General features: G+C 36.8%; 1 protein-coding gene across 1 annotated transcript in view; it reads left to right on the top strand.

Annotated features, from left to right (window-relative positions):
* KDM6A (lysine demethylase 6A) overlaps positions 1 to 6,141 on the top strand; it is a 197,883-nt gene that overhangs the window by 158,767 nt on the left and 32,975 nt on the right. The gene's annotated exons all lie outside the window — the stretch shown is intronic.

The raw sequence follows: 6,141 nt of genomic DNA, 5'->3' as shown, positions 1-6,141 counted from the left end.
GTCGATTCGGCTATTCTAACTTTTGTATGCTTTGCAAAGTTCTTGTGCTGTGTTTTTGAGCTCCATCAAGTCATTTATATTCTTTTCTAAGTTGTTTATTCTAGTTAACATCTCATCTAACCTTTTTTCTAGGTTCTTAGTTTCTTTGCATTGGGTTAGCACATGTTCTTTTAGCTCTGAGAAGTTTGTCATTACTTCTGAAGCCTGTTTCTGTCAATTCATCAGATTCATTCTCTATTCATCTTTGATCTTTAGCTGGTGAAGAGTTGTGATCCGTTGGAGGAGGAGAGGTGTTCTAGTTGTTGGTGTTTTCATCCTTTTTGCGCTGGTTTCTTCCCATCTTAGTGGCTTTATCTACCTGTGGTCTTTGTAGTTGGTGACTTTCGGATGGGGTCTCTGAGTGGACGTCCTTTTAGTTGATGTTGAAGCTGTTTCTTCCTGCTTCTTAGTTTTCCTTCTAACAGTCAGACCCCTCTGCTGCAGGACTGCTGAAGGTCCACTCCAGACCTCGCTTGCCTGGGATCACCCGCGGGGCCTGCAGAACAGCTAGGGTTGCCACCAGTTTCTTCCTCTGCTATCCTCGTCCCAGAAGGGTACCCACCAGATGTTGTCCTGAGCTCTCCTTTATGAGGTGTCTCTTAGAGCATATGGTGGTCGGGGAGTTGCTTGAGGAGACCGTCTGTCCCTTATAGGAGTTCAGGTACTGGGAGCTCCATTGCTGTGTGCACAGCTGCGGGGATAGTACCTTTAAATCTGCTGCAGCTGAACTCATAACCGCCTCTTTTCCCAGGTGCTCTGTCCTAGGAAGGTAGGCTTTATTTACAAGTTCCTGTTGTGCTGCTGCCTTTTTTCATAGATGCCCTGCCTTTCACGGAGTAGTCTAGTCACAGTCTGCCAGCAGAGGTGTGGCTGAGCTGCCGCAGGCTCTGCCCAGCTGCTGTGTGTACTGCCTTGGTAGTGGCAGACTGCCTCGGTAGTGGGGGATGCCCTATCCCTCACTGAACTGGACTGTCCTGGGTCCAGCTATGCTTGCTGAGAAACTCTTAATCCAGAGTGTTCCAGATTGCTTGTTTTGTGGGGGTGGTACCCACCGAGCCAGATTGCCAGGCTCCCTGTCTCAGCCCCCCTCCCTTTCAGTTGGATGGGTGGCTCTGTCTCCCAGGCATTCCAGGCGCCAGTGGAAACAACCACCCAGACTTGTGTGAGATTGTGTGTGCCAACCCGGCACCGGCTGAAACCGCCACACTAAAAACTCTTGGTGCTTTTCAGCCTGGAATCTCCTGGTCTGTGGGCAGTGAAAACTTGTTTGGAAATGGAGTGAGCACTCACCCTCTGTGCTGTTCTTGCTGGGAACTGCACTCCGGTGCTGTTCATGTTCGGCCATCTTGGATCCTCCCTAAATTGCTTATTTTGAGTGGGTGTGTCTGATTGTGCTGTTACTGCCCTTTATCGTTACTAGGGTTGTCTGTTTCAGTGTGATTGACTTAGCTCTGGGGACTGAAACAAGAGAATGGGTTAAATCATATTTGACCATTTAATATAGCTTTTACATTTTAAAGTTCAAAGCAGTTTTTATTTATAGCCATATAAACCTCTTCCTGCAGTTGCTAGTGCTTATATGTCTTATTTATTGTTATCTAAAATTATGGTTATCTTTTCTGCTGTTCAGATTATTTTATTAGAAGGTATCCTGGGTCTACCATTAAATGTTTGTAACTGACAAATGATTGAGGTGAAATTAAATTTTATTATTTATATATAAGTTTGCTCCTTGGGAGGGATGTGGAATATAAGCAATGGAGTATGGGGAAGAATTAATTAAAAATAAATTTCAACTTAAATTATCACTTTAATTGTGACACTAGATCTTTACTGTAAATTACACTATATTTTTCTTTAAAGAATTTGAGTGTTTAAAATACCTTTTGGTCTGTGTTTTTTTATTTTTATTATTTATTTTTTTTGAGATGGAGATTCATCCTTGTTGCCCAAGCTGGAGTGCAATGGCACGATCTCATCTCACTGCAACCACTACCTCCCAGGTTCAAGCAGTTTTCCTGCCTCAGCCTGCCGAGTAGCTGAGATGGGAGGCATGAGCTACTATGCCCATCTAATTTTATATTTTTTAATAGAGATGAGGTTTTTCCATGTTGGTCAGGCTGGGCTCGAACTCCCTACCTCAGGTGATCCGCCCGCCTCAGCCTCCAAAAGTGCTGGGATTATAGGCGTGAGCCACCGCCCATAGCTGGCCTGTGTTTTATTTTCTATTACTTTCTATTTCATTATTTCCTGTCAATTTTTAAATATTTAGCTGTTATTCTGACATAAACTAGAGCAGAAATTACATCGTTTTTTACGTTTTATTTTTTTCTTTATCTATTGGGTCCACATTGTTGGCAGCATTTTCCTTAGTGACCTACAACATGGTGATTACTGTAATTAATCTTAACTTTCTTACAAGATTTTTAAATGTCAGTAACTTAAAAGTACATTGGATGATCTCTAAATGAAATTCTTCTAAAGCATATAGTGAGGTTCTTGAGTTCCTAAAATTTGTTTATTTAGAAGTTTTTATATTATAGGTTTTTATGTTAGTTTTTTTGTCTAGACGTTCCACTGTCATTCACTTCAACTCTGGGCCTACAGAAAATAGGGAGTGTTCAGATTAAATGCTACACTTGGCTCTCCTTAGACACAGTGCCTTGATTCACTGCCAGTTTGACAGTCTTCTCCCTCCTCCTCCCTCATCTGCTGGAGCCTCTGTCCTGTTTCCTAGGTACTACTGCTCTCACTGCTGGAGGAGGGGCTTTCTCCGTCATCCACTCTCTGTAGACTCAGGGTGGTTGCTAGAAAATGGGGAAGATTTGGAGGTTCAGAACTAACATCATGAACTGTATGGACCTAAGGAGGAATATTGTCAGAAAGAGTTCCATGGTGCTATGTTCTATTCCCCAAGTTACAAAGTGTACAGTAGCAGTTTTCATAAGTTTGTATTAATAAAGCTTTATGCTATAGGTGCTTAGTTGATTATATATCTTAATAAAGATTATAATCTTTCATCTCATTTTCCAGGCATATACAAAGATTTATTTCAGAGTATTTCTGTACATTCACAGTTATATTTTCACATTTTAACTCAAAAAGGCCATTTTGCCTTATTATGGAGACTTAATTTTTTTATATATATCTTGTAAACAGCTAGACTTATCAAAACACTATAGAACCCTGGGGTTACTTGGTTATTCCAGTAGATCCAGGACTCAATTAATTAATGAAGAGACCAAAAAGTACTCTAATAAATTGGAGCTAACAGTCTTTTGAGGCACAGAGAAAAAGGTAAGATGGCAAATTATAGGTGTCATGCTGTTGCCATTTCTGTGTTCTCTTGATGGTGGCCTGTGCTGGGCAGGAGTCCATAACCCAAGGGGAAAGTAACACAGGTACAAGAGATTTGACATCTCTGGTCTGGGAGCTTCCTAATAAGAGATAATTTAAGTGTAGATGAGTTTATCACAAAACACATTTTTACTGTTTCTCTACCTACCAAATGATATGGGTAAATTTGAAAGTAAGTTTGAGCCAGTATTTTAAATAAATGAGCAGCAGTTAATTTTCCCCTACTCTGACTTTTCTCAGAGAGATTTCAAAAATGGGAGAAAAGGATTTAAGATGGGATAATCTGTAAGTCCATTCCAAAACCTGCGTCTTTCTTAACTCCTTTCTCCACTTTGGATATTTACATTAAAGTTTTATTATTTGGCTTTAGGTGTTCTAAACAGTGTTGGACACTCACATGTTCAGAAGATAAAGTCTATTCCTGTTATCCACAGCCCTGCCCTTTGCATTAGGATTAGTCAGTATATTTTTAGTGGAAATAGCTTATATTTGCTATGCAGACCACTATATATATATCATCAGTTCCTTCAGGGAAATTCCTGTTTGTTTGAAACTTGACCTTAATAGGCAGGTAGTCACTGTTTCAAACACAATAAGAAACTGCTAGGTATGACTTGTATGCACTATTGGGTACCGCTTTATTTCCATATAGGTAGCTAGTTTTTAAAGTGCTGGTTAGTTTTTAATCTGATTCTTGTTTAGTTTATGTTAATGTTGCAGTGGTCAGTGCTATACATTAAAAGCCAGTTATAATACTTTTGCTTCTTTCTTGTCTAAAATTTTAATTGCAACATTCAAGTGATTGAATTGTTATCAGCTCCCTTAGTCATGTTCCATCTTTTTCTTTTCTATTTGAAAATACTGGCAACAACGTTTTCTATTGTTTTACTTTCTCGTTTGTCTCTTTTTTAATTGTTAAAGAACTGTATAAATGATAAAGACAGAATTCTAGTGTCAAACCCTTTTTTCTAGTCTCATCTCTCAATGTCCAGAATGTTGTAGAAGCTTAAATTTTGGTGACACATTTAATTAGAGATACTCTTTTATAGCATAGTCAGTTTTAATACATCGTTCATATCTTTCAATTTCTTCAAAATAGTAATCATGTACTATACAGTAGCACATCCATCTCCTTTCCTAAAAGACAGATTTTCTTTTTGAGTATTGAGTCCTATTTTGCTTATATTCGAAAGGGTGGCAGATACACAATTCAACATGAAAACTGTTATTTATGTAGATACTGTAACTGTTTTATCTTGCATTGGTTTATGATAATACTTGAATTGTTTCTTTCCCATTCTCTGCCCAAAAGTTTCTACTTGTAAAAAGCAAAAATTTGATGGAGTTTATAAATTGGTACTAATTTTATACCCAAATCTAAAAGCTTAAATGTCGATCTGTCTTTAAATCTACAAGGCACATGCACTTTGTGGAGAGATAATTGAAAACTAGTTTTTGGACAGAAAATTTATTCAACCTGTAACCTGAATTGTTAGCTGACCATAAAATTTCAGTTTAATGATATTTTCATATACTGTTATTTGAAAGTCAGTTATTTTCAACGTAAATCATTCCTTTGAGACCTGCCATGAACTTTTTTGTTTTTACCTGGAGTTGTAGTTGAAAAAATTAGGAAAGTAACACCCATGGTGCTATTTAGTATAACATCTTAAAAGTCTATGGCAGTGAAATTTTAAGCCTTAGTTTCATTAGTACCAACCAAAGGCTAATTTGTAACACTTCGTTCAGTGTAGCAAAATTAGGAAAATTAATTTTGTTTCAACCTGTTTTATTCTGTAATTTGTGATGAAAATACCTTCTGAAGTAAGTAAAATTACTGAGTTTTTGACTTCCCAGAATAACTGAAAATTTCAAATTATTACATGAAATTTAGTATGTTAAGAGTACTTGGTACTTTAATGCATTGATTGCTACTGAACTTGTAATAATTCAGTGAGATAAGTTAGTTAATCTGGAGTGGTTTGAAAGCGCAAAATTTTTTCTTGTTGATTTTCTAAGTTTGGTAAAAACTTTGGAAATATCTTTCTTTTGGAAATACCTTTCTTGCTTGCACTAAAAGAATTATGGTTAGGGAATAATTCTACCCTATCTTAAGAATTTATAATTTTAACTGAAGGATACTTTCATCAACCTAAATACCAGTAAGTAATTACATACAATGTCAGAGAGTAGACAGCAATTATATGCATTGTTTAAGAAGAAGTAGTATAATTTGCTGTATAAGTTAGTAGATTGGCATCTTGCTGAATTTTGTTAGTCAAGGATTTGTATAGGAATTTTTTTCTGATTTGAGAAAAAGGGAAAAATCTCAGGTTTGAGAGTTGTTACAAAGGTATTCTGATTATAATTGCTAAGATGAGACATAGGAAAAGAGACATTCTGTTTTTTACTGTTATCTAGAACTTTTTTGACAAAGTTAATGTTTTAACATTGATGGAAAAGAATGTGATGGTGGAGAGGAAATTGGAGCTTATGTTTGTTGTTTAGGTGAAGAAAATAAATTGGAAAATTACAAGCAAAATAAGGAATGTCATCAATAATTATTATGTTGTGATATCTTTTATTTTCCTTCAATGGAGGATATATAGGAATCAAGTCTTTGCTGAAATTATTAACCATTCTTAGTGTTTTTCCTGTTGGATCCACATCTCATGGATTTGTGCAAATGCCTAATAATTTAATTAGGACTTAATTCAGGATTTTTTCTTTCTGTTTTCCAAATAA

The sequence above is a fragment of the Cebus imitator genome, unplaced genomic scaffold (genome assembly GCF_001604975.1).
Source record: "Cebus imitator isolate Cc_AM_T3 unplaced genomic scaffold, Cebus_imitator-1.0 Scaffold289, whole genome shotgun sequence".
Taxonomy (NCBI): Eukaryota; Metazoa; Chordata; class Mammalia; order Primates; family Cebidae; genus Cebus; species Cebus imitator.
The sequence above is the reverse complement of the archived record's forward strand: the minus strand, read 5'-3'. Positions and strand labels throughout refer to the sequence as shown.